At 38.8% G+C, this 26917-nt stretch overlaps 1 protein-coding gene and 1 long non-coding RNA gene across 7 annotated transcripts in view; both read left to right on the forward strand.

Moving 5' to 3' along the window:
- LOC126830245 (uncharacterized) overlaps nt 1-26917 on the forward strand; it is a 152303-nt gene that overhangs the window by 106089 nt on the left and 19297 nt on the right. The gene's annotated exons all lie outside the window — the stretch shown is intronic.
- Nucleotides 18636-26009, forward strand: LOC126830745 (uncharacterized). Its single transcript, XR_007683961.1, has 5 exons — nt 18636-19251; nt 19946-20010; nt 20266-20388; nt 20635-20730; nt 24983-26009. It is a non-coding gene; the product is annotated as an uncharacterized LOC126830745 (long non-coding RNA).

Consider the following 26917-nt stretch of genomic DNA (forward strand, 5'->3'; position numbering starts at 1 on the left):
ACTACAACATAATGATGCAAAATAGACATATCGTTTTTTTCAAAAATATAGAGTTATAATAACCCAATACTACCAAATACTCATCAAATACTACCCAATATGATCAAATAACAACCTAATATTGTCAAATAACAGCACATTAGTATAATTACTGCAACGAATATTCGATATTTTGCAGAAAATTGAAATTTTTACACAGTTATCTCCCTTTACAACCGGTAAATAGATTTTAGATTGCTACTCTGATTAATCATCTTCTTTGCCTTTGCAATTGGTTTCCAAGGCGACAAACTTAAAATAAGAAAAACGGGTATGACGATATACCATATTTATTCCCAAAATGACCCATCTGTCTCTTACCACTTGATAAAGTCGACTGTCAAAGTCGACTGGGTTTTCTCGGGTCCTCCGGTTTCATCTCACTGTTAAACATCCCTTAATGAGTTAATGAAATAATATTGAACTATATGTTAGACACATCTCAGTTCATCAAAACTATCATTTGCGGCCTGTAACAGCTCTGTCGGTTTCTTTGATAATATAAAAAAACAGAACTTGATTACCCAATCAACAATCTTAACACCGTTGATTAATTGTTAAGTCAGGTTGAATGTATATATGGATCAAAGATATTTCTCATAAACAGTGATTGAAAGTTGAGCAAATTCTCAACTTAAGTCTGAGAATGCTTTGTGAACTCGGGGCCAAATGTTCTTTGTGTGGAATGCACTGCTCTCCCTGAATTTTGTTGATTACGTGGGAATGATTTATAAGCATTGTCACACTTATTAAATGTCTTAACTATATCACCAAAGTCAGGATCAAATAAATTTCTCACTTTTTTCCTAACAAAGTTACTAATGTGTTCAATAGTTGGAACTTCTCCTTTCTCTCTAATGTCTGTCACTTTATTCTTCCACGACTCTATCAATGGATCTGGTAAGCGTTTTATTAAAGTTCGAAGGTTCTGAGTGGCATTAATGTCAGCCTCATAATTGATCTGTTTAAGTGTGGCAATGCAACCAATAATGTCCATCGATAATTCTCTAAGTTTATTTCTATCACCAATCATCAGTTTAGCGCCTCGCGTTAGTTTGTTGATATATGTTCTGGCTATAACACTTCGTTGGCCAAATTATTCCTTCAACGTCTTTAAAGCTGTGACATACATGATACCTTGATTCCCCATAGCCACTATAACTCGACTTGCTTCACCCTCAAGATGCATTTTCAATTGTATCATTCGCATATCATCGTGTAGATGAGGTTTGTTGTGAATGTGTATTCTGAATTTCTCAATAAATTCAACATAAGTTAAAGGATCACCATTGAATTTAGGAATTTGAACAGATGGAATGCCACGACTGGCTTCAAGTTTCAACAATGCTTCAGCGACTGACAAGCCTTTCATTTCACATGACAGGTTAGTCTCGGTGAATTCTTTTAATTCATCTATCCAAGAATCTACAGATTGTGACATTTCATTACTACGCAAGTGTTCATGGGGTGGCTGATTGTTCACAAATACATCTGATGATGGGGGTCGTTGACGTATATCAGGATGATTATCTGATGTTGAAGTGGTTGATAAATTACTTGCAGGAACATTAGACGATGACGGAGTTATCTCATTCTGTACTTGAGGTGGTGACTCTACAGAACCATGTAATATGACGATTTTCTCTTGCTCAGGCGGATTAACATTAGTAGATGGGGTTGAAGTGTTTGACTCATTATTTGAAGATTTCTCTGTTAAACTTTGATTATTCTCTAACAGTTTAATATAATCTTCTAACTCTTCCTCAATACTAAATATATCGGAAATTAAGTCATCATCCCACTTATCCAGCCTTACTATTTCTGATGCAGGAACCAATTAATTATAATTAAGACTATTATTGATATCTCTTACATTGTCAGTGTCTCTCTTTATTTCACTAAGTTCATAATAATCCTTTAGTGGCATTTAGCAATTGGAAACATAACAAAACTGACACAGTTATATGGGACAACAATCACTGGTTTATTATACACAAGCACAACGTTTCGATAAGTATTGTCGTTATCATAAGACCTGTCATTGTAAGAGACCAGTCGTGGGTTTTCACTAAAATGAAATTTAACCAAAGGTTAATCCCCAAATGACCTAGTTTGTGTAGAGTGGGCTTAGCCCCTCTCTTTTTGTTTCCAAGATGACCGAATGTTTAGCGCGTACGCGTTGTATCATAAGGCATGTCATTCAGTCAACTGGTGTGGTTTCGATTCCCCGGTTGTGCGTGACAAGGAATAGGGTCGCCTGTCCAACCTCGTGGGTTTTCGCTGGGTCGTCCGGTTTCCTCTCACGGCTAAAGACCCCTAAAATTGAACCATATGTTAGTCCCGAAATGACCTAGTTTTTTCGAATGGACGTTAAACCCCAATTATCTTTCTCTCTTTTCTTTCCCAAGAACCCCTATGACTTTGCGGAATCCCAAAATATCTTTACGGGACCCTGGGTGTAAACGCTGTTCTGATATATGTGCTTTTCTAATATATTTCGTGCAGTTAGGACCCTTTCATCAATGATAAAGCCTATTTATTAATCATGGATTATATGAAATTTATATAATCAAATTTTTAAGGTGACATTTAATAAGTTTATTAAGAAAATTTCTAGTCAAAGATTAGCTAATCTGAGTTTAGAGATTAGAATATGTCAAACATAGTCAACCACTTATGTCTAATAGAGGTCACGTGATATCCGGCAATGATGGACGCACGCTTTCTGTCGACCTCGACAAATTTCCATCAAACAGTTACAATCCTAGGCGTTATCTTGCTAATACTATGTGGTGATATCGAAGCAAATCCAGGGCCGACAACACGGAAAGGTAATGCCACCATTACAGAAGAAAATAAAGCAGCCTTAGTCGACTACTTGAATGTAAAAGACATGATGAAAGAGCTGTACTTGGAAATGCGAAAAATTAGGTCATGTGTACAAGACATCCCTTCGATAAACGACAACGTCACAAAGCTTACGTCACTGAGTTACAAGAAGAAAAGTAGAGCTGGAGGAGGTCATCGACAAACTAGAAAATAAAACAAAACAAAACAACGCCATTTTTTATGGCCTATACATAGAACAGTCTGACAATAACACAACATGCGAAGAAAAGGTGAGAAGTTTTTTGAATGAATGTCCTAACATGAATGAAAAGAATATTGAAATAGAATACTGTCATGCTTTGAAGGGAAATCCAGCCAAAAAGTCCAAAGCCCCAGTACTAGTAAAATTTACGAAGCTTACTGACAAAAACCGCATCTTCACAGCCGTGAAAGAGCTTAGCAACGAAGAAATTAGAATGTCACACGATTATTCATATGCACTCCGTCAAAAAAGGAAAAAATTAGTCAAGCATATGTTAGCAGCTAGGGAAGAAGGTCAAGTTTCCAAACTAAAACACGATAAACTGATTATAAACGGAAAGTCATACACACTTGCGGACTTAGAATATGAACAATGACAGGAGAAAGTAGGCCAACAAGTGCCAATTCAGCCTAGTGTAGAAGGAGGCAAATTAAATTTAATTTTTTGGAATATTCATGGCCTAAAAGGAAAATTAAATTTGGTGATTACATTAAATATTTAAACAATTTTGATATTGTAGGACTCACAGAAACCTGGTGTGGTGAAAATATTGACCTCAATAACAATTTCCCTCATCATGTAGTGCATAATTGTGTTCGAGGGGGTGGAAGACAACGAGGCGGAATAATAGTGCTAATCAGAACTTCGATTCAACATGGCATCCGCAGAATAAATGAAAACTCGCAAAAAGTGATATTCTTAAAGCTTGACAAAGATTTCTTTGGCTGGGAAAATGACATTATCTACGGCTGTCTTTACATTGCACCGGAATCGTCGCCAGTACACAATATTACAGCAATAAACTCGCAGTACCCAGACGCAGAATATTTGTTAGGAGGCGACTTCAACGCTCGAACAGGCCAACTTCAAGATTATATTAATATATGTGATGATTCTACGAAATACATTCCAGGCCTGGATGACGCAGAATATTCAGTTGATGATTTCAAACAGCGCAGATGTTCATTGGACAACGAAATAAACAATTATGGACTAGAACTAGTTAAGCTCTGTGCAAATTTTAATATTCATATTGTAAATGAGCGAGTGCAAGGAGACATGGACGGAAAGGTTACCTGTATTACTTACAATGGGACCTCATTGGTCGATTATGTCTTAGTGTCTTCTAACATATTTCCCTTGGCAGAGTATTTGCAGGTAACCCCAAGAACTGAGTCTGACCGGCCACTTGTCCATAGAACTGACATTTTCACAGTGTTACACACACAACTATTGTAAACTTGTATGGAATAGTGAGAGAGCACTCTTATATAAACAAAATATAAATGAAAATTTTGAAGAATTTTTGAAAGAATTTGAAACAATTCTTGGAAATGAAAATATAGAAAGTGCTCTATCACTGTTTCAATCTTTTTTAAAAAAATTGTGCTAAACATATGGTCTCACATGTCCCAAGGTACAAAAATGTGAAGGAGATACAGCCTGATTGGTTTGATTCAGAATGTTACAGGGCTAAACAGGCTAAATTCTTAGCCTTAAACAAAGTGAGAGCCTTTAGCAGCACAATCTGCATAGCAAACTATCACTCCCACTGCAGAGAATTCAGAAACCTATGCAAAGCCAAAAAGGCCAAATACCACCAAGAAACTTACGATAAATTACTGCAAAACCTTGATGACCCCGCTCAATTTTGGCATACATTGAAGCGGGCAAAGCAAAACTTGCCCAAAATTTGTAAATCAATTGAGTCTAACAACTGGGCAGACCATTTCAGAGATCTTCTTAATATTGACTTGGAAGTTTAGCATGGAGACCATGAATATATGCAATATCTATTCCCAACTCGGAACGAACCAGATGTAAACCAGGTAGAATTCCTTAATGCACCGTTTTCAGAACGAGAGGTACTTTTATGTCTAAGGAATTTCAAACCAGGTACATCACCCGGACCAGACGGAATAGGTATAGATTTTCTTAAGATAAGCGGCGAAGTGTTGGTACCTGTTATTACCTCCCTTTTTAATACTATATTTAGCACCGGTTATTTCCCAAAGTCTTGGTGTAAAGGATTGATTACACCAGTTTTCAAAAAAGGATCAAAATCAGACCCAAACAACTAGAGACCGAAAACGCTCTTAGATAATCTGGGCAAACTATACACAGCGGTGCTGAATAACAGATTAAAGAAATGGTCAGAGGCAACAGAACAATACGAAGAGGCACAGGCCGGATACCGACAGGGCTATTCGACAGTTGACCATATATTCACTCTCCAAGGTTTAGTGCAAAAATATTTATCAAGAGCCAGGAGTCGCCTTTATTGCCTCTTTGTAGATTTTTCCAAAGCTTTTGATATGATAAACCGTCAAAAACTCATGAAAATTCTGACCTCAAAAGGTATAGGTGGTAACATGTATAACACTCTCCAGTCTATGTACAGACATGTATTTTCAGGTGTTAAACTAGGCAATAAGATCACACCATTCTTCGAATGTAACTCAGGCGTAAGACAGGGGTGCGTAGTCAGCCCCATTCTGCTTTGCTTCTACATCAATACTCTTATTTCAATGTTAAGGTCGGCAGACGTCAGAGGCATCTTTACTATCCAAGATGTAAATGAAATCCTCCTAATGCTATACGCAGATGACTTGTCGATTTTATCAGACACGGTGGGTGATCTCCAATGGAAAATCACTGTACTGTAAAATTTCTGCAGAGCATTCAATCTCAATGTCAACATTGGGAAAACTAAAGTCATATTATAATTACCTGGGACTCTGTTTCTTGTCCAGACTGGTCTGGACAAGGTGCCTGCAGGACTTATCTGCTAAAGCAGAAAAAACATTAATTCCCATAAAAGCCCTTATCTATAAAACTGGACACCCCAGCTTGCAAACAAAATTCAAAATTTTTGACGGTGTTATTAGGCCAATTCTCATGTGTGGAGCCCAGGTATGGGGATATACACATAGACCAGAAATAGAAAAAGTGAAAACTAGTTATTGCAAATTCGCTTTAGGAGTCCATAAAAGCAACACCAATACGGGTGTACTAGGGGAATGTGGGCGTGTGCCTTTAAGTATCTACTATATGTCGACTTGCATCAAATACTGGTGTAAGATTGTAAATATGCCACTCCATCGTTATCCAAAACAGGTATTTTCAATGTTGAAGAACCACGATTCAGCAGGAAGAAATAATTGGGCCTCACAAAAAAGGCAAATATTATTTAGTCTTGGCTTTGCATATGTTTGGAATGTTAGAAGCATAGGTAACATAAATCACTTTATTGCACAATTCAAACAAAGGTTAATAGACATAAGTATACAAGAATGGTCAAGCAAACTCGCTGAAAGCGTAAGTCTTGTTAATTACCGAAATTTTAAACAAGATCTTGTTCAAGAAAGATACCTTAGTATAGACTTGCTGTTCCATCACAAGAGGAACATAACAAGATTGAGGTTAAACTTGTTACCCTTGGCTGCTAATCAATTTTCAAGAAAACAATGCAGTAGCCCCATGTCTAAGTTATGCCATTTTGAAAACACTGTGCACTTTCTGTTACATTGTCCATATCTAAACAGTTTGAGAGATGAGTTTATTCCAAAGAATTTAAATTATCAACAGCTGTGTACAACAGAAGACAGATCCACTCTGTTAGCTGTTTCTAAGTACATTGAAGCTGCGTTAAAAATCAGAAGCGAAAAAAAACCAAGTCATTGGCTCACAAAAATACTGATCTAAAGAGTACTTAAATCAAAACCATTGTTTATCAATCAAAGCTGAATATTAAAGATTGTTATATACTATTCAAAAAAAGTAGGGGATATTTGATTTTTAAGTGTTATTAAAGTCACCTAATGAAACTGACGAAGAAACAAATGACAAAATGAAATGAAGTTCACATTCATCGATTTATTCCAAATGATCGTTAGACTAAGTAAGGCACAGACTGACCATTATAAGGGTAAAATGATACCCGGGGTCAAACAGCAAAGTTACCACAGCATCACAACCAAGTCAGTAACGGGTAAATCCTCCTCTGTTTGCCAAACAAGCATTGATCCGACGTGGCATACTCCTAATGAGACGTCTAAGGTCATTTTGGTCCAGATTGTCCCATTCCTGTTGCAACGCAGCAGCAAGTTCTTGGACATTGGCAGGACGTTGTTGACGTTGACGTAACCTCTGTCCAAGCATGTCCCAGACATGCTCGATAGGGGAGAGGTCGGAACTCAGTGCTGGCCAAGGTAATGTGGTGATGTTCTGTTGTTGGAGGTAACCTGTAACGATCCTGGCCCTGTGACATCTTGCGTTGTCATCCTGGAAGATGAACGGCGGCCATGACGTCGTGCGAACGGCACAACATGGACTGCCAAGATGTTGTCCCGGTAGTACTGGTCCGTAACACGCCCTGCAACAACATGTAAAGCCGTTCTTCCAGCAACAGTGATGCCTCCCCACACCATAACAGAACCACCCCCAAATCGATCATGTCTGATGACGTTAACGTCTTGGAAGCGCTCGTTTCGACGACGCCACACCCTCCTACGTCTGTCCAAAAAATCAACAGTGAACCTTGACTCATCTGAAAACATCACATTGCTCCAGCGTCGATTATCCCAGTGTTGACGATCCCTACACCAACGACGTCTTGCCTGAATGTGATGATCTCTCAAACAAGGGATCACGCGAGGACGTCGGGCGCGAAGGTGACCCCTATGCAGTCGATTCCGAATCGTCTGGCCACTCACTCTCACACCAGTGTCTGTTTGAAGACGAGCGCTGATCTGATTTGCTGTGATGACACGATTTCTCAAGGCCAAGGTACGGATAAATCGATCCTGGGCTTGAGTTGTCGCCCTTGGTCGACCTGAGCGTGGTCTGTCCTGTACAGATTGTGTATCACGGTATCTGGACCATAGCCTGCTTATGACAGACTGAGAAACATTCATCGTCCGCGCCACAACCGCCTGTGTTGTGCCGATCTGTAGCATGCCAAGGGCACGTAACCTTTCATTTTGGGTAAGCCGACGCATATCAAAATTTGTTTTCTGGTCACTAAAACAATTAAACTGATGTTTCCACCCTGGAATTCAATGCCACAATGACTGTAACATTCAAAGTCAGAGTCGTGCAAATCTTGGGTTGGACCCCCATGATGATCCCAAGCATCACCTGCATTCCATGCGGTAGCTATTGGTGCGTTTGGGCGTCACATGTAACTGGAAATGTTTCTTCTGTTAGGTTCTGTAGTGACTTTTTTCGTAGTCATTTGCATATTTTAGTATTATGCCCCCAAAATCAAATATCCCCTACTTTTTTTGAATAGTTATAATATCCACAGCAAACCTGTAACAATTAAGGTTGAATACTAAGATTGTGACTATTTGTAACAAAATCTGACATATAAAAAGCAAAGTTGAATGTTAAGATTGTTATAATAGATTGGAAAAAAGAAAAAAAAAAGATTGTTATAATATCTGTACTTGCATAGGGGTTGGAAACTAAGTACGCAAATACCTAGAAAATACCAAGCGTGTTGAAATGTCCATCAAGAAATAATATATTCATTTATATATCCAAACGTGACTGTGATATAAATATTTTATGTTTGTAACTTTGGTCGTGGACCCACTTTACTGAAATAAACATATTATTATTATTATCTCTAATAGTAAGTGCAGGGGGACCGCACTACACGCAAAACAAAAATATACAAGATAAACCTGCGGACAAGACAGAAAATAGATATTGCACCAAATAAACTAGCTAGTTACAGTCTTCTTATTGACATTCTCAAAAGTCAGATCAGCAGAGTTTCTGCGATGTAATTTTTCAAACTTGATCTGTTTTTTCAAAAACTTCAAAGAAAAAAAGGGAAAAAACCTGTATTAAGAGTTTGGGCAGCTAAGCTTGTGGTTGGCGTATGTTTTGTTACATGTCAACCCGGATTTATTCAGTTTGATAAAAAGTAGGATTTGTGGAATTTGTGATTTAAATGAGGTTGATATTGAATTCCTCATCGCCTTCACAGTTTTATGGCGGCGTATGTTTGACTGTTCATGCAATATTTATCTCTACCAAGGGAGTGGAAAAACATTCTCTGTTCCAAAAGCGTGTATTCAAAATAAATTTCATAGCGTGTGTATCCAGTTCTATCACGTATGTGATAATGACTGACACCAACATTGTCCTTTAAAATGATCGACTGCGGGTTAGCTTGGGGACTAAACATGCAGAGAAGCAACTCTGACAGAGTCAATAGCCATGATATTCAATCACGTGACCTAAACGTCGCAGGTCATGAGGTCAACGCACTACTTTTTGTACCGGCAACTCAGCTTGTAAACAAACAAACGGAAGTAAAATGGCTTCGACGCCTAGAAAACCAGAGTGTATTCAAAATAAATTTTATAGCGTGTTTATCCAGTTCTATCACGTATGTGATAATGACTGACACCAGCATTGTCCTTTAAAATGATCGACTGCGGGTTAGCTTGAGGACTAAACCTGCAGAGAAGCAACTCTGACAGAGTCAACAGCCATGATATTCAATCACGTGACCTAAACGTCGCAGGTCATGAGGTCAACGCACTACTTTTTGTACCGGCAACTCAGCTTGTAAACAAACAAACGGAAGTAAAATGGCTTCGACGCCTAGAAAACCAGAGTCGTATCAGTGTTGTCTGTGCAATAACACGGACACATCTCATGTAATTCGATTGGATAATAAATCCCCGGGGAAAAATGAGATTTTAACATAAATAGCAAGTTTTTCCGGACAATTGACACATGAGAAGTGCTATCTGTTGCAATTCTGCCGTGGGTGTAAATCAAAGCTGTCAGGTGTAACAGCTTACACCAATATTCTTTTCGAATAACAACACGAGTAATTTCACTATATTAACCAAGGGATATTATTGGAGAGTAATAGAATAATATTTATGTATTGATAGAAGACAAGTCGTTGGCAATCGATTGGGTGTAAAACTAAATTTCTAAGGCAGGAAATAAGTTTACAATAGAAGGTAAGAAAAGGTGAATTATTTTTGGTTTTAAATTGACATCCAGTTTACTTTTCCGATATCAGAGTTGTAAATACCCAAACCATTAACTGTGTGTAATCGAGTTCTTTTGAGACCAGCCCATGTTCTTTGACATGGCAATTTGTTCAATGGTGGTTTGGGAGCGAACCATCAAAGGTAGGGTGCCCCGAGCTGAAAAATATCTCGAAAAGTATTCACAGTTATGGCACTATGTCTATATAAACAACAATCCTCGATGATCCTTTATTATAAACTTTCAAGAAACTGTACCTGCGTGCTATATTTCCTAAGATATATCCATTTCAATGTCCGTTAAAATTCACTGCTTTTGTGTACCAGCGGCCGACATATCTATTTTGAGTTTTGGACTAAGAATAGTTATTAGTTATAAATAGTCAATTTTTTCTTTAGTTTGTTCTCCCCTCTTCCTGCATTTTTGGGTTGACTTTTTGGTCTAGAATTGGAGAAAAGGGATCAAATTTGTAATTTCATAGCAGTTTTGGGTGATACAGATGATATTACAGCGGAGGGATCGGGGGTGTAAAGTGTTCTTTCTGCATAGCAATCATTGTGTCGGATGTGAGATTTTCACCCCCAGTCAACATCAAATCCCCGTAGCAAAACATCTAAACGGTCAACTCCCTACAAAATTACGATGAGGATATTGCCAAATGTGGTCCCCATTATGCCTATAAGGATTGGAACCAACGGTATATTGAGCAAAAAGCTACAGCCTGTGATGTTACAGCCATTTAACATTGAAATCAATGGGTAACTAATTACTAGTCTGAGTTCTTTTCAATGATAACCTCAGTTATGTTCTATTGGTCATCTAAAATTTTTGATTTCTTTTCCGAAAAGAACTAACACCACTAACATTCGGAACTGTTCGTTTAAATCGTGATTTGCTATTTGACGAAATCTGCTACATGATTCGATTGAATTTCAGGTCTCCGAGCATGCGCAAAGCAGCTCAGTTTTGGATCGGCCATTCCCGTGTGCTTGATGTGTGCAGCCCAATTTAAATTTATTTCAGTTTTTGTAGATATATTAGACCAATCTATTTATATTTTCTGTATACCCATAGACACATAGGTCTATTTATATTGGTATTTATATGTGAATGTGCCTTTGTAAATTAAATTTGATGTCCCATTTTAGAAATAATGTTCGGAAGTATGTTTATTCATAGAACTAGAATACTAACAAAAGTTTCATGGAACAATTAGAGTATTAAGTAAATAATGACAGACTATTTTGATCTATCTGAATGATTAAATATACAATAGCGGATCAAGTTGAGATGTACATTGATATTTTGAAGTTGGGTTTGAAACTAGAAGATACATAATTAAAAACAAAGTCAAATTCGGGATCACGTTCCTTCTTGTATGATAACATTTAAGAATAAATATCAGCGCAGGTATTCACTTGATCAAACTAAGCATAACTCAAATATACTATTCAAAAAAAGTAGGGGATATTTGATTTTGGGGGCATAATACTAAAATATGCAAATGACTACGAAAAAAGTCACTATAGAACCTAACAGAAGAAACATTTCCAGTTACATGTGACGCCCAAACGCACCAATAGCTACCGCATGGAATGCAGGTGATGCTTGGGATCATCATGGGGGTCCAACCCAAGATTTGCACGACTCTGACTTTGAATGTTACAGTCATTGTGGCATTGAATTCCAGGGTGGAAACATCAGTTTAATTGTTTTAGTGACCAGAAAACAAATTTTGATATGCGTCGGCTTACCCAAAATGAAAGGTTACGTGCCCTTGGCATGCTACAGATCGTCACAACACAGGCGGTTGTGGCGCGGACGATGAATGTTTCTCAGTCTGTCATAAGCAGGCTATGGTCCAGATACCGTGATACACAATCTGTACAGGACAGGCCACGCTCAGGTCGACCAAGGGCGACAACTCAAGCCCAGGATCGATTTATCCGTACCTTGGCCTTGAGAAATCGTGTCATCACAGCAAATCAGATCAGCGCTCGTCTTCAAACAGACACTGGTGTGAGAGTGAGTGGCGAGACGATTCGGAATCGACTGCATAGGGGTCACCTTCGCGCCCGACGTCCTCGCGTGATCCCTTGTTTGAGAGATCATCACATTCAGGCAAGACGTCGTTGGTGTAGGGGTCGTCAACACTGGGATAATCGACGCTGGAGCAATGTGATGTTTTCAGATGAGTCAAGGTTCACTGTTGATTTTTTGGACAGACGTAGGAGGGTGTGGCGTCGTCGAAACGAGCGCTTCCAAGACGTTAACGTCATCAGACATGATCGATTTGGGGGTGGTTCTGTTATGGTGTGGGGAGGCATCACTGTTGCTGGAAGAACGGCTTTACATGTTGTTGCAGGGCGTGTTACAGGCCAGTACTACCGGGACAACATCTTGGCAGTCCATGTTGTGCCGTTCGCACGACGTCATGGCCGCCGTTTCATCTTCCAGGATGACAACGCAAGATGTCACAGGGCCAGGATCGTTACAGGTTACCTCCAACAACAGAACATCACCACATTACCTTGGCCAGCACTGAGTCCCGACCTCTCCCCCATCGAGCATGTCTGGGACATGCTTGGACAGAGGTTACGTCAACGTCAACAACGTCCTGCCAATGTCCAAGAACTTGCTGCTGCGTTGCAACAGGAATGGGACAATCTGGACCAAAATGACCTTAGACGTCTCATTAGGAGTATGCCACGTCGGATCAATGCTTGTTTGGCAAACAGAGGAGGATTTACCCGTTACTGACTTGGTTGTGATGCTGTGGTAACTTTGCTGTTTGACCCCGGGTATCATTTTACCCTTATAATGGTCAGTCTGTGCCTTACTTAGTCTAACGATCATTTGGAATAAATCGATGAATGTGAACTTCATTTCATTTTGTCATTTGTTTCTTCGTCAGTTTCATTAGGTGACTTTAATAACACTTAAAAATCAAATATCCCGTACTTTTTTTGAATAGTATATTACCCGAAAACACGATCTGTTACGACATTTCACAAATCGATTGATAATGAATAATACATAGTCATTATTTACCAAACACAGATATGTAATTTAGAACTAATCTGTAATAAACATATATTCTCATTTGTTCTCCTTGGAACAAAATAAAAAAGTTTAATTTTACTTAGAGTATGTCAAAGGCAACTTTTCAAACACGATATCAAAGCAGATCTACAGTAGTAGGCGTATTTTGTCAAATAAATTGCTATCCGAAAATTAACCGAATGGTTTAAAAAAAAAACAGCTACTAAATAATAAATTGTTAAAATACTCTCAGATGTGTCGGAATGTCGATCTGCTGGGACGTCTGGATTGACAAATAAAATAGTTTTAAAAACGAAGAATGAAGAAATTGTATTTTTTATAACCGCTAAAAAGGGGCACTGAAAATTTCCTCAGGTTAGGTAGGATAAGCCAGGTCAATTAATTTTTGTAAATTTTCTTTTAAAACTGGAATCGAGTGTTCCTTACCGGCGACAGAAAAATGAAATATAGACTTATTAGAAACTTGCTGATTTAAAGCATACATACGAAAGTTGTAAAATCCCATTTTCCATACCCTCTTTACTTTTCCAAAGACCTACCCCGACAACTTCTTTTGTTAGGCGCTCTTTTTTCCTAATCTAACGTTTCTCCTTTTGTATTAATTCATTCTTTCTCCGCAAAAATAACTGCTAGCCTTTCTTTTCGATTTCTTCCCGCCTTTGACTAAATTTAGAATGTTGATTTTTAGTTATCGTTTGAGCATCCATTAAGACCAAATTACGTTTATCAAGTGCAACAGGAATAGACAGCTCCTCATACAAACATGCGCCTCACACGATCTCGCCATCACCAACACCATGTTCCGTCTGCCAACCCGCAACAAGACATCATGGATGCACCCGCGGTCCAAGCACTGGCATCTAATCGACTACGTCATCGTCAGGGCAAAAGACCGGAGGGGCGTAAGATTGGTCAAGGTCATGTGTGGAGCAGAATGCTGGACTGACCACCGGCTCATCACTGCCAAAATGAACCTCTCCACCCAACAAAAGAGACGACCACATGGCCAGAAAGTGTTGAAGAAATTGAACGCCAGGAAACTCGAGGACAAGACGACAACCCAAGACTTCCAGTCTCGGATGTCCTTCAGTCCGGCTGCCCCTCAGTCCAGCATCGAAGAGCTGTGGGCAGAATCCAGGGACACTATCCACCGCATCGCCCTCGAAACTCTCAGACCAGTCACAAGAAACCACCAAGACTGGTTCGACGAAAACGACCAGGAAGTTGAGAAAATCTTTGAAGAGAAATGTCACCTGCTGCGGGCCCACCAAAACGACCCGACATGCATGGCAAAGAAGGCTGCCTTCAACAACATTCGCTCCTCGGTTCAAACAAAACTACGTCTCATGCAGGACAACTGGCTAAGCGCCAAGGCAGACGAGATCCAAAGCTATGCAGACAGACACGACACAAAGAGTTTCTACGATGCGCTGAAGACAGTGTATGGAACACAACACTCCAGATCATCCCCTCTACACAGCTTGGACGGAACTACACTCCTGACCGACAAGAAGCTGATCTTGGAGAGATGGGCAGAACACTTTAGCAGCGTACTCAACGAGGTCGCCATTGCCCGCCTACCTCAGGTGCCGACGAACCACGATCTAGACACCCCTCCAACAACTGGAGAAGTATGCAAAGCTATCAAGCAGATGTCGACCGGTAAAGCTCCAGGATCCGACGCCATACCAGCAGAGGTGTACAAGTCAGGTGGCCCATTCATGACCAATCAGCTCACCAGTCTGTTTCAATCAATGTGGACGAAGGGCCAACTGCCCCAAGAGTTCCCCGATGCAACAATCGTTCATATATACAAACGGAAAGGAAATCGCCGGGACTGTGACAACCACAGAGGCATCTCCCTCCTGTCCATAGCAGGCAAGATATTGGCCCAAATCCTACCCTCAATCGCTTGCTGAAACACCTAGAGCACGGCCTTCTCCCAGAGAGCCAGTGTGGCTTCCGTGCTGGACGATTAACCACGGACATGATCTTCGCTGCTCGCCAGCTTCAAGAGACATGTGTCGAACAGAACCGCGAGCTATACACGACATTCGTCGACCTCACCAAGGCCTTTGACACGGTCAGTCGGAAAGGTCTCTGGAAGATCATGGAGAAATTTGGCTGTCCCGGCAAGTTCATCGAAATCGTCCGTCAGTTCCACGACGGAATGACTGCCAGAGTCCTTGAAGACGGCGATCCATCTGAAGCCTTTCAGGTGACCAACGGTGTCAAGCAGGGCTCCAACACTATTCAACATCATGTTCTCAGCCATGCTGTTCGATGCGTTCAGAGACTGCAAGACCGGCATCGACATCCTTTTCAGGACAGATGGAAAACTGTTCAACACCAAGAGATTGCAGGCTGCCACAAAGGTAAAAGAGACTACTATCCGAGAACTCCTCTTCGCGGACGACTGTGCCATCAACACGCACGATGAGAGAGAGATGCAATGCCAAATGGACCGTTTCTCGGCGGCCTGTGACAACTTCGGTCTCACGATCAGCACGAAAAAAACCGAGGTGATGCATCAGTCAGCCCCTGGAAATCAGCACTTTGACCCGCAGATTGAAGTAGACGGACAAACTCTCCAATCCGTAGAGAAGTTAACCTACTTGGGCAGCATCCTCTCTAGCAGCGCCAACATCGATGATGAGATCAACAACAGAATCTCCAAGGCGAGCAGCGCATTCGGGGGACTGCGAGAGAAAGTCTGGGGCCGGAGAGGTATCAGTCTCAAGACAAAGCTTAAGGTATACAGGGCGGTTATCCTTACCACTCTATTATACGGCTGCGAGACCTGGACTACCTATCGAAGACACGAGCGGCAGATCGAACGCTTCAACCTCAAGTGCCTCCGGAACATACTCCACATTCGCTGGCAAGATAAAGTCCCTGAAACGGATGTCCTGGAACAAGCCGAAATGCCCAGCGCAACCACCTCACTGCACAAGGCACAGCTGCGATGGTCTGGTCACGTGTGCCGCATGTCCGAAGACAGAATCCCCAAGCATCTCCTCTACGGGGAGCTTTGTCAAGGAAAACGAAATGTCGGCCGACCGAAGAAGAGATTCCGGGACAATCTGAAAGCGGCTCTGAAAGATTTTGCTATCAACTCAGAGACATGGGAACAGACGGCTGCGGACGGCCCTTCGTGGCGCTCAACCATCTGCAAAGGGGCAAAGACAGCAGAATACAGCTGAACGCACCTAGCCAGGCAGAAGCGGCAGGTGCGTAAAGCTTCGAACAACACAAACAAGTCCCCCTCCCAATTCTGCCAAATCTGTGGGAGAGGCTTCCTCGCCCGGATCGGCCTCGCCAGCAGAAGACAGCCGAACGCACCTAGCCAGGCAGAAGCGGCAGGTGCGTAAAGCTTCGAACAACACAAACAATTCCCCCTCTCACTTCTGCCAAATCTGTGGGAGAGGCTTCCTCGCCCGGATCGGCCTCGCCAGCCATCTCCGGGTCCATAGCTGATGATGACGATGTGATTGTCAAATGGTCATCTTCGAATCGAAGGACGAACAACAACAACACGTTTATCAAGTGAAAGGTTTATAAGCCATTCGTCAGATTTATACATTTTATATAAAATGGACGCTTCGTTGCCAAAAATATAAGACGAGGGCACGATCCTCGTTAATCTATCGAGATGACTGAACATGGTTTCCGGTAATTTATTGTGAGGCATGGCAGAACTCGAGCACGAAGGATTAAAGTCATCTCGATACTCCAGTAAAATTTTTGCAATGTACTTTCTTAACTCGGCAAAGAGGACTTCCAAAACTTGGATCAGGGTTGAATTAAGAGTTAAATCAAAATTAAATTTCGTCAGGTTAGCAATTAAGGACCGAATCATTTTCAATTTTGATTAGATATTCAAATGGGCGTGATTTGCCTTCAACAAAGTTTTGAATATTCATGTTTTCGAAAAAATCATGTAATTTCTGATAAATAGTTTTCATGTCAAGTGCATTAATGTCGCTTTCTAATAGTCCCGCGACGGCCAAACATGCGGTTATAAACGCGTTGACGTTCCTGTCGGTTTTTTAGTTGCAGTACCAAATTATGGCATTCTGAAGTGTATCTTTGATTTTCGACATCATACAAAATTACTTCATCCCCACGAGGTTAGGATTTACAACCATGTTTTTTTTATTTGGCAAAACTTTATTATTATTAGCCTTCGCGCGAAACGATTCTTTTGAGGTTTTCCTTAGTCGATTTTTAAGCGGAAAATTGTTTTTGTATACCTATTGATCCGTCTTAATAAATTCCTATTTTTCCTACTTAACTTGGTCAAAGTCGCAGCATCGACGGATTTCTGTGTCTCTCTATTTATTAAATGTATCGGGGGGAAAAGGGGCTGTCGAGATAATCGTCATATAATTTAATGATTTATTAGAATTATTTATATTTTTACCCAACTTCCTAGTCTTTGTCTTCAGTCTGATCAGCCTACTTAGAATATCTTTGTCATCAAGCATCACGTAGTCGTCATGTAAAACAGTAATTACAGACTGGTGCTCCATATTGGTCGAAAATTTATTAATAATGCCTAGTACTAGCGTATTTGTAATTCTTGCAAAGGAAAGTTGAGTTATTGTACTGAGATCACAGTGATCGCCTAATGCTGGATAGTAATTCATCGTTGGACGCCATGCCTACTAATAGTCGTTCAATTCCTAAACAAATTAAAAAGATTTGTTTCCTCTTAACACTAAAAGCCAATAGTTTCGAACAGTAAATCTGGTCAACCGAGACTACCCTTCGTTTCGATTAATTCCCGGTAGCAAATTTAAAATACGAAACAATTCATTAATTATTTTAACTTGGCAACACTCGTCTTAGGCAATTCAACGAAGATTTTAGGAACCTTGCAAAATTAAAAGAAAAATACGGGTTGTATTCTTATCTTGCCTAACACGAGTGTTTGGGAGATGTGAAATCGCCGAAACTAAACGACAGCACTCTGTACACTGAAAAAAAACTTGTGTTGGATCTCAACACAAGTACTTGTGTGAAAATTATTCTACACAAAACTTGTGTTGTTTTGCATTGCATTAACACAAACTTGTGTTCTTTTTAATGCATTAACACAAATCTTGTGGTTTTTTCATATAATTAACACAAGTAATGTATAGACCGACATTTGTATTTTTAAAAACTGAACTCCATGCAAAGTCTTAATTCGGGGGTCCACAAGAATAAGAAAAGTATTTGTTTTACTCAGACAATATAGCCAGACAGACTTGAATGCTAATTGGTGTTTAGATGTCTGTAGTTAAAATAAAGTTGTTGATTAATTTATTGTCCCAATACACTGGTAGATTAAAGGAATGCATAATAGGCCTGGTGAGCATGCCAGGTGTGATTTTAACAATTGACTCCAAATGCGTTGACAAGAAAATGGGTAAAACTCTCATTTATGTAATTGGTTGATAAAATCAACGTACTATAGTCTACATTTTGTCTGCGATATCACCTCGGTGGAAGCGGGCGTTCAATAAAGCTATTTCACACACATACATTTACCATTAACAGCGTGCTGAAATAATTTTTGAGTCGTGATATGATTCACAAATATAATGGTCACAGACAGAGAATACAAGACCGCAGGTTTGTAAATAGTTATTAAAAAAATAATACCATGTATCTAATTTAGCATCGATATTTGTTTCTATGTATATTAGTATTTCGTTTCCTAAAAAAAACTCCCCTGTAGTTCATGTTTACCGCGGGTACAGTGAAAAGAATTTCGGCATGTTATAATTGAATCTGTCTAATTTTTCTGAAATCGTGCTTAAAGATGGGTTCCCAGAAAAGTATTTATCGGGTGGTTTTTTCCAATAAAGGTGTGGCAATTTTGGTATGTATGGAAAGTAGAAACATCCAATCTTACAGGAAAAATACTGGATTCCCTGAAAAACACCCATGGGGCAAGCACTGGGCAAAAATGTCACAGAAATTACTTAGGCTTTGATATTTATGGTAAATGGACAGCGATTAAATATAAACAAGCTTGTTGAGTGTTGGTAAGTAAGCTATGGCTTCCACTTTTGCTTTCGAGTTTTTAATCAGATAAGGCTGGTACTACGAGTACGTAATAGTGGATTTCGTTTGAGATATAGGGACCTAATTATTGAAGTATGTTAATGTTTGTTTTCTAAAGAGCATTTTGTTTTTATCTCGGCTGATTTATGAACTGGCTGTCAAATGAGGTTGACGATTCTCGTTTGCAAGATGTCAGAACCAAAAAACTAAACACTGACTCTTACTCTTTTCACTTTTTGGGCCATGTGATTCCAAGTGAACCACTTAATTCTCTTTCACCATAGGCCTGTCGACAGCTAAAATATTTTAAGGTCCATGACTGTATCTAATGGACAATTTTGATGCAATTATTACTAACAAATATCCGTACTTCCCAGAACTTCATAAAATAATGAAATAAGTAAAATAGGCATATATAAATTTTAGGAACCATCACAAGAAAGAAGGTAGTTGTGAGTAGTTGTGAGAGAGTTCTACACGACACAAGCTCAACATGTTCATCAAGTGAACCACTTAATTCTCTTTCACCATAGGCCTGTCGACAGTTAAAATAGTTTAAGGTCCATGACTGTATCTAATGGACAATTTTGATGCAATTATTACTAACAAATATCCGTACTTCCCAGAACTTCATAAAATAATTGAATAAGTAAAATAGGCATTTATAAATTTTAGGAACCATCACAAGAAAGAAGGTAGTTGTGAGTAGTTGTGACACAAGCTCAACATGTTCATCAAATGTAAGTGTTGTGACCCTACTAATTTCGTAAGATATTGCAATATATAGTTATTTTATTTATATTCATTGTAGATCTACATTCCTTTGTTTGGTTGTTCATTTTCAAAAATGTATTCCATTATCTATTCTATTTTACTCTGATTAAAGAAAGTGAGGCGGACAATGAGTCAAGATTACATACTATCCTAGGGACACCTGTCAATATTTCTAAACTGGTCAGTCCAGAATGTATAATAAGCAATATTTTGTATTACAGGACTGGAAATTCATCTTATAATCGTGTATTTCTGGGGTTGAACAACTGTCACAGGAAGCAGAATTGCTCTCATTTTATGAGTACAATGTATAAAGAAAAAGCAACAGACAAATCTTTCATTGAGTAAGTATTGAACGAAGCAGTCGCAACAATAGTTACGTCCAGCATAGTGAATTATGGCTTAGTGTCTATGAATAATGGTGCTTTCTTTTATCTATGACAGGTGGTAATTAGTTTATTATCCATAATGTCTGTAAATATGCAAATTAATACCAGATTTTACATCTAATGTAGGTTTGTGCTTTCTGTGTATTGTGTAATTGTGCAGTCCCCCTGCACTTACTATTAATTATTGATATATTTTTTTAGAACATCGGAAGATGCCTCAAATGATCAAGCTGAGTAGTGATGATAAGACAATGATATTGACAGTCAAGATAGGGTCAACTTGAAATGTCTTTAAATGTACGTATACAAGTATAGAAATATCATTGTTTTCGGATCTCACCGGAGTCGTCCCTGGTCTCGGGTCAGTTTTAAATGTGTCTTCACTAGCCTGGATGCAATGAAATTTAACATTTTTTTACAATGAGAAAAATTATGACTTTTAATTAGGATATTTTATTTTAGACATACTGGTGTATTAGAAAACTGCCACCAACATATTTTAAAGTAGCTAAGTCTCTAACTCAATATCATCCAAAGTCTTTGACATTGAAAACACAAATTATTTGTCGATTTAAATTAACATTGATGTTGTGATCTTACTGGGAAAAGATTGGCTTCTGATATCCAATATTTAAGACAAAATAAACATTTTACCATTGGTACACGAATCGTGTTCTAGTATGTGTTTCAGGCCCATTATTAACAAGGAACTCAAAGAACGAGGCTAGACATATTCCAAAAGTCATGTCAAACAGTGATGACATATTCATATCTGATAATCTTTAAGAGGCATTTAGTAACTGGGTAGAGCAATACACAAAAAACACATACTTATGGAAAAACAGCTACTTATTTATTTGGGCGACGTTTCGAAGAGTATTCTCTCAACGTTATCAAGCTAATACAGTAATACAAGAATTATGAGATCAATATATACAGAAAACTGTAACAACAATTCATGAAACCATACAGGACAACAACAAGATCAAAGGGGTTTATTCTACAAAAAACTAATTAAGTGTGAAGAGTAGCCATTGAGTATAGTTAAGCAATTAGGTAGCTATGATGATAGATACAATACTACCGACAGAATGGGATAGTACCTACAATACAATTATGATATACCATGGTTTGTTTAGATAAGGGTAATTAACTTTATATGTCTGTGTGATTAAATGTACAATTAGACTAGAGTAACCCAAATGTTGTAATAAATCTAACAAATAGAGTGGATATAACTGATAAATTGATAATAATATTAGAAAAATGAAAAATAATAAAACTCATAAAAATTCACAAAGGTTTCTTATCCACTGTACTGTAGAATGAGTGGGGGTGATGGAAAACACATAATTTAGGTATATTTAATAAGTTCATCATAAGCACTAGGCAGGAATATCCCTGTGTCGCGGTTGAGGTCTGGACTGTTTCTTTTAATGTGTATGGCCTCAATAATTTTGCGGGTTTTTTCTATCGGTAGATGTTCTCAGAGAGACTACTCGTTCCAACCAACTAAAGAAGTTCGAAAACCTTAAAACCACAAAACCTGTTATTCCTACTACCAAAATAGCCAAAGATGAATACTTAACGAAAACAGTCATCAACCTCAGCAGTCGGAATCTAAGCGATGATCAGATCACACTCCTAAGTAAAGGACTAAAGTTTGTGCCATCCCACCGATCTGCCAACCAAGACCTTCTAATTGCGAATATCGAAAGAGGGTTGAGACAGCTGGCACCCGGTGGAAAGATTGACTCCCTGAGACATCAAATTACCGATCTGATAACGAAATCCAAGATGCGACGAGGTGCCCACAACCTGAACAAGTCCCAAAACACCGCCCTGCAGGAGCTGAAGAAAGACCATAACATCACAATAGTAGCTGCTGATAAAGGGAAATCCACTGTTATAATGGATAAGACTGACTATCTCAACACGGTATCTCATCTACTGGCAGATAAAGCCACCTACAGGAGGATTAGGAAAGATCCCACCCATAGCTATAGCGATAAACATACTGCCCAGTTATTGAACCTGAAAGAACAAGGAAGACTTACCAACCCGTTATTCTACAAGCTCAAGCCATCTCATCCCAGACCTCCATATGCCAGAGCCACGATTAAAACCCACAAGAATCCTATTAAAGCCAGACTCCTAGTATGCTCCAGAGACTCTGTATTTTATAATACAGCGCAACACCTGTCTAAACTCCTCTCCCCATTAGGTAAAGAAGCCCCTTCGTTCATAAAAGACTCTAAAGATTTCTGCGAAAAACTACAGGACCAACCACAAGACATACAGATTCTATCGTACGATGTCATCAATCTTTTCACTAATATTCCTCGAGATGAAGCCATTGAAGCACTACGCCACAGATTATCTTCCCTAGAGAACCCACTTGACACCAACCTCAGCACGGAAGACATCATTAGCCTCACTAAATCCTGCATTGATTCCACCTACTTTTCCTGGGGAGATGATTTTTACGAGCAAGTACATGGATTACCCATGGGAAGCCCTTTGTCTCCAGTCCTCAGCGAGATCTATATGACTAGTTTTGAAAAGGATGCCCTATCCACTTCACCGGTTCAACCTACAGCTTGGCTTCGTAAGGTAGATGATATTTTTGTCATTCTCAAACAGAATGAAGACCCCAACCTCCTCCTCATCCACCTCAACAACCAAAATAACAGAATAAAATTCACGATAGAAAAAGAACAGCACCAATCCCTCCCGTTCCTGGATGTCCTAGTTAAGAGATCTGCTGACAAACTAAATATAGAAAGCCCACACATACCAACCAGTACATCAATTATAAGTCGAATCATCCGCACAGCGTAAAGAAAGCTACTGTATCCACTTTAGCGCGCAGAGCCGTGAACATCTGCGACAAAGACTACATCGGAGCAGAACTTGATCACATTGAAACATCTCTACCAACTTCAATAACTACCCCCGACAATTAGTGCAGAAAATCATCAAAGCCACCACCAATCCTCCTACAGATATAAGCAAACCTAAACCAGATAAACCACCAGTGATAATAACAATACCTTTTCAAGGCAAACTATCGTACCACCTCAGAAGACTCTTAACCCCAACAGGCATCCAGGTAACATTTTCCAAAGGAAGTACTCTCAAAGATCTCATGAAGGCCAGTGGCGAACTTCCCCCAACCAAACAACTGAACCCAAAAGAATGTGTTTATGAAATAACCTGCACGTGTGACAAAAAATACATCGGAGAAACAAGACAGCCTTTAAACAAGAGAATCAGTCAGCATAAATCTAAATCCTCTACTACCAATTCAGATGTGGCCCAACACACACAATCCAACCCAGGGCACAGAATTAAAACGTATAGAACCCTGGCGGCCAACCTACCGATAGAAAAAACCCGCAAAATTATTGAGGCCATACACATTAAAAGAAACAGTCCAGACCTCAACCGCGACACAGGGATATTCCTGCCTAGTGCTTATGATGAACTTATTAAATATACCTAAATTATGTGTTTTCCATCACCCCCACTCATTCTACAGTACAGTGGATAAGAAACCTTTGTGAATTTTTATGAGTTTTATTATTTTTCATTTTTCTAATATTATTATCAATTTATCAGTTATATCCACTCTATTTCTTAGATTTATTACAACATATGGGTTACTCTAGTCTAATTGTACATTTAATCACACAGACATATAAAGTTAATTACCATTATCTAAACAAACCATGGTATATCATAATTGTATTGTCGGTACTATCCCATTCTGTCGGTAGTATTGTATCTATCATCATAGCTACCTAATTGCTTAACTATACTCAATGGCTACTGTTCACACTTAATTAGTTTTTTGTAGAATAAACCCCTTTGATCTTGTTGTCCTGTATGGTTTTATGAATTGTTGTTACAGTTTTCTGTATATATTGATCTCATAATTCTTGTATTACTGTATTAGCTTGATAACGTTGAGAGAATACTCTTCGAAACGTCGCCCAAATAAATAAGTAGCTGTTTTTCCATAAGTATGTGTTTTTTGTGTAATATTCATATCTGGAGAGTATGTAGACTAGAATAACAAGACGCTAGAGATTGTCATTTGATTGAGACTTCTGGCGTATTTCGCCGAACATACCTGATTTGAAATTAGAGTAAAAAGGGAAACGATTGAATGTAAATCAGTTTATATATACATTCATATTACATTATTATATGCGCTGTGACCCATTTGTGTCAACTTCTAGGTCCCAAGTATTAGCGATTTAGCTCATTTAATGTACGCTACAAAAATATTTTCAAATACCAGCGACACAAGGACATGATATGGAGTAGGGTTGATTATCTATCCATCGTGGCTTTTGTTTCAGTCCCCCTTTTTCCTCCCACTGCTACTGACAACATAGTACCTTATTTAGTCCAGAAATGACATAGTTTGTATCAAGTGGGTGCTAACCCCCTGTCCACCTGCATTCCTGGCAAAACAAAATACAACTTGTTATTCCAAATACTCTTTTTAATTGTCAATACAATATATTACAAAATTTTACAGATTTCACAGACTGTATTCGAAAAGAACAAAATACTTGGAGTGTGGTTCCTGTAAAAGTGGAGAAAGAATATGAATATATGGTTGATGGTTGATATACTTAGTGGAATACTGGATCAAATTAAAAGTCACCAGGGTCCAATCCCTCAAGTATTTCAATAAACTTGCAGATGATGATCCCAGGAGTATAAAAAGAAATAGTGCAGCTGTGACACCTCCAACAACAAAGGAACTTCTTGCAATAATAAATTGAGATTTGGATAGTAAATTGTACTAAATGTTAAAATTAGAATTTCCTAGATATTTATCATTAATCGTACAGGTAGATAGTTGGATTATCCGGTTCACCCCTATTACTGGTATCTATTACTGTGTCGAAAATGCATAAAGTGTCCAGTTGCACGCATTTGTTGGATACGCATTAGTAACACAACTTGGGACAACTCTTCTAATGCCGGTACCAAGATATCTATGCTTCCAAAATGTGGAATTTCTGTATGCTGTATATCTTGCTGTTTCGTTGTAGTTTACCATGTCTACCCATCACATCTCTAAAGTAATCATTCGAAATGGCTAAAACATTTTGATCCATTTCCTGCAGAAGAAATATTTACATAGATATTTAATATGAAATAGTTTTGTTTACTTATTTTGTATAACAAAAATTCTAAATGCATACGATTTTATTGTGAATACTGATTTTTATTTATTATAATGCTTTGCACTTACAATTATGTGAAAATACAAAAAGCTGGTTGGCATCCACAGCAAACACATTCTATATCCACTTCCATCTCTACAGTAGTTACAAACACACCAGTCAGGTGAACTCTACCTGGTGCTTGAGTCTTGTATCAACAGCATTTATAGTTAGTTGTCTGTAAATAAAATGTTGTGTTGTTTAATTACTCTGGAAATTTTTGAGCACCTTTAAATCTAGGGTATTTGTTAAAAGTTTAATAAAATGTATAAACCTTACTATAAGTTGTTGTCTTCTATTTTCCATTCGTCCAGTTAATCTTTGTCTGTCGTCCTCCAAAACTGATTTTCTTGGTGTGCCTCTTGCCCTAGATGTAGAAATACTTGTAGAAACCCCAAAGGTTGGACAGACGACTCGTGTCACGCACATGTCACACATGTGGGGTCGACACCATGTCATTTAACTCAATGGCCGACCTTATGTTCTAAAGCATACATATTAGAATCTCCTGCCCCCTGATGAGGAATATCTTGAAAATAAATATATCAATATTATCTTATAAATTTTGTTACAAAAGGGAATATTGAGCATTTGGGAAGTCTACATTACAGTCTTGTGCACATTGAATAATAAACCAAAGAATGAAAATTTATCTATTATTTTAAGGGACAGGTGTTAAAAATTGGAATACTCCCAAACAAAAAAAATAGTAGCTATGTCCATATAGGCCTATTGCAGGAATTTCTACCAGACAGGCCCTTCCAAGTTATAATATCGCGTTATGAAAGAGTGCTATCATGATATTTGTTCTTGTTAACTGTTAACTGACATTAGTGTAGTGACAGTGATTTTTTCGGTAAGCTATAATAATCCCATATCCAATTCCAGACGTCTGTGTACAAGAAGGAGTCTTAATTTTAACAATAAAGTAAATTTTAATTACCATTGAACTTTCACTTTCCATAGTTCGTTTTCTTTTTGTGTAATCTGTGTTGACGGCCGCATAAATCCCCCACCTCGGTTCAACACGTCCAGATATGTATGCAGCGACCATAGAGCTTCCCCACGTCGGCTCAACACGTCCAGATATGTATGCAGCGATCATAGAGCTATATATAGAAACATAACTCTACGGCATCGATACACATCGTCTTCAACGAATTCTCCCTCGGCCATGTCACGGGACAAACATGGACTCTTAAAATAGGTTTTTATCCCGTATGGGATTTGAAGCAAAT

This window comes from Patella vulgata, chromosome 1 (genome assembly GCF_932274485.2).
Source record: "Patella vulgata chromosome 1, xgPatVulg1.2, whole genome shotgun sequence".
Classification (NCBI taxonomy): Eukaryota; Metazoa; Mollusca; class Gastropoda; family Patellidae; genus Patella; species Patella vulgata.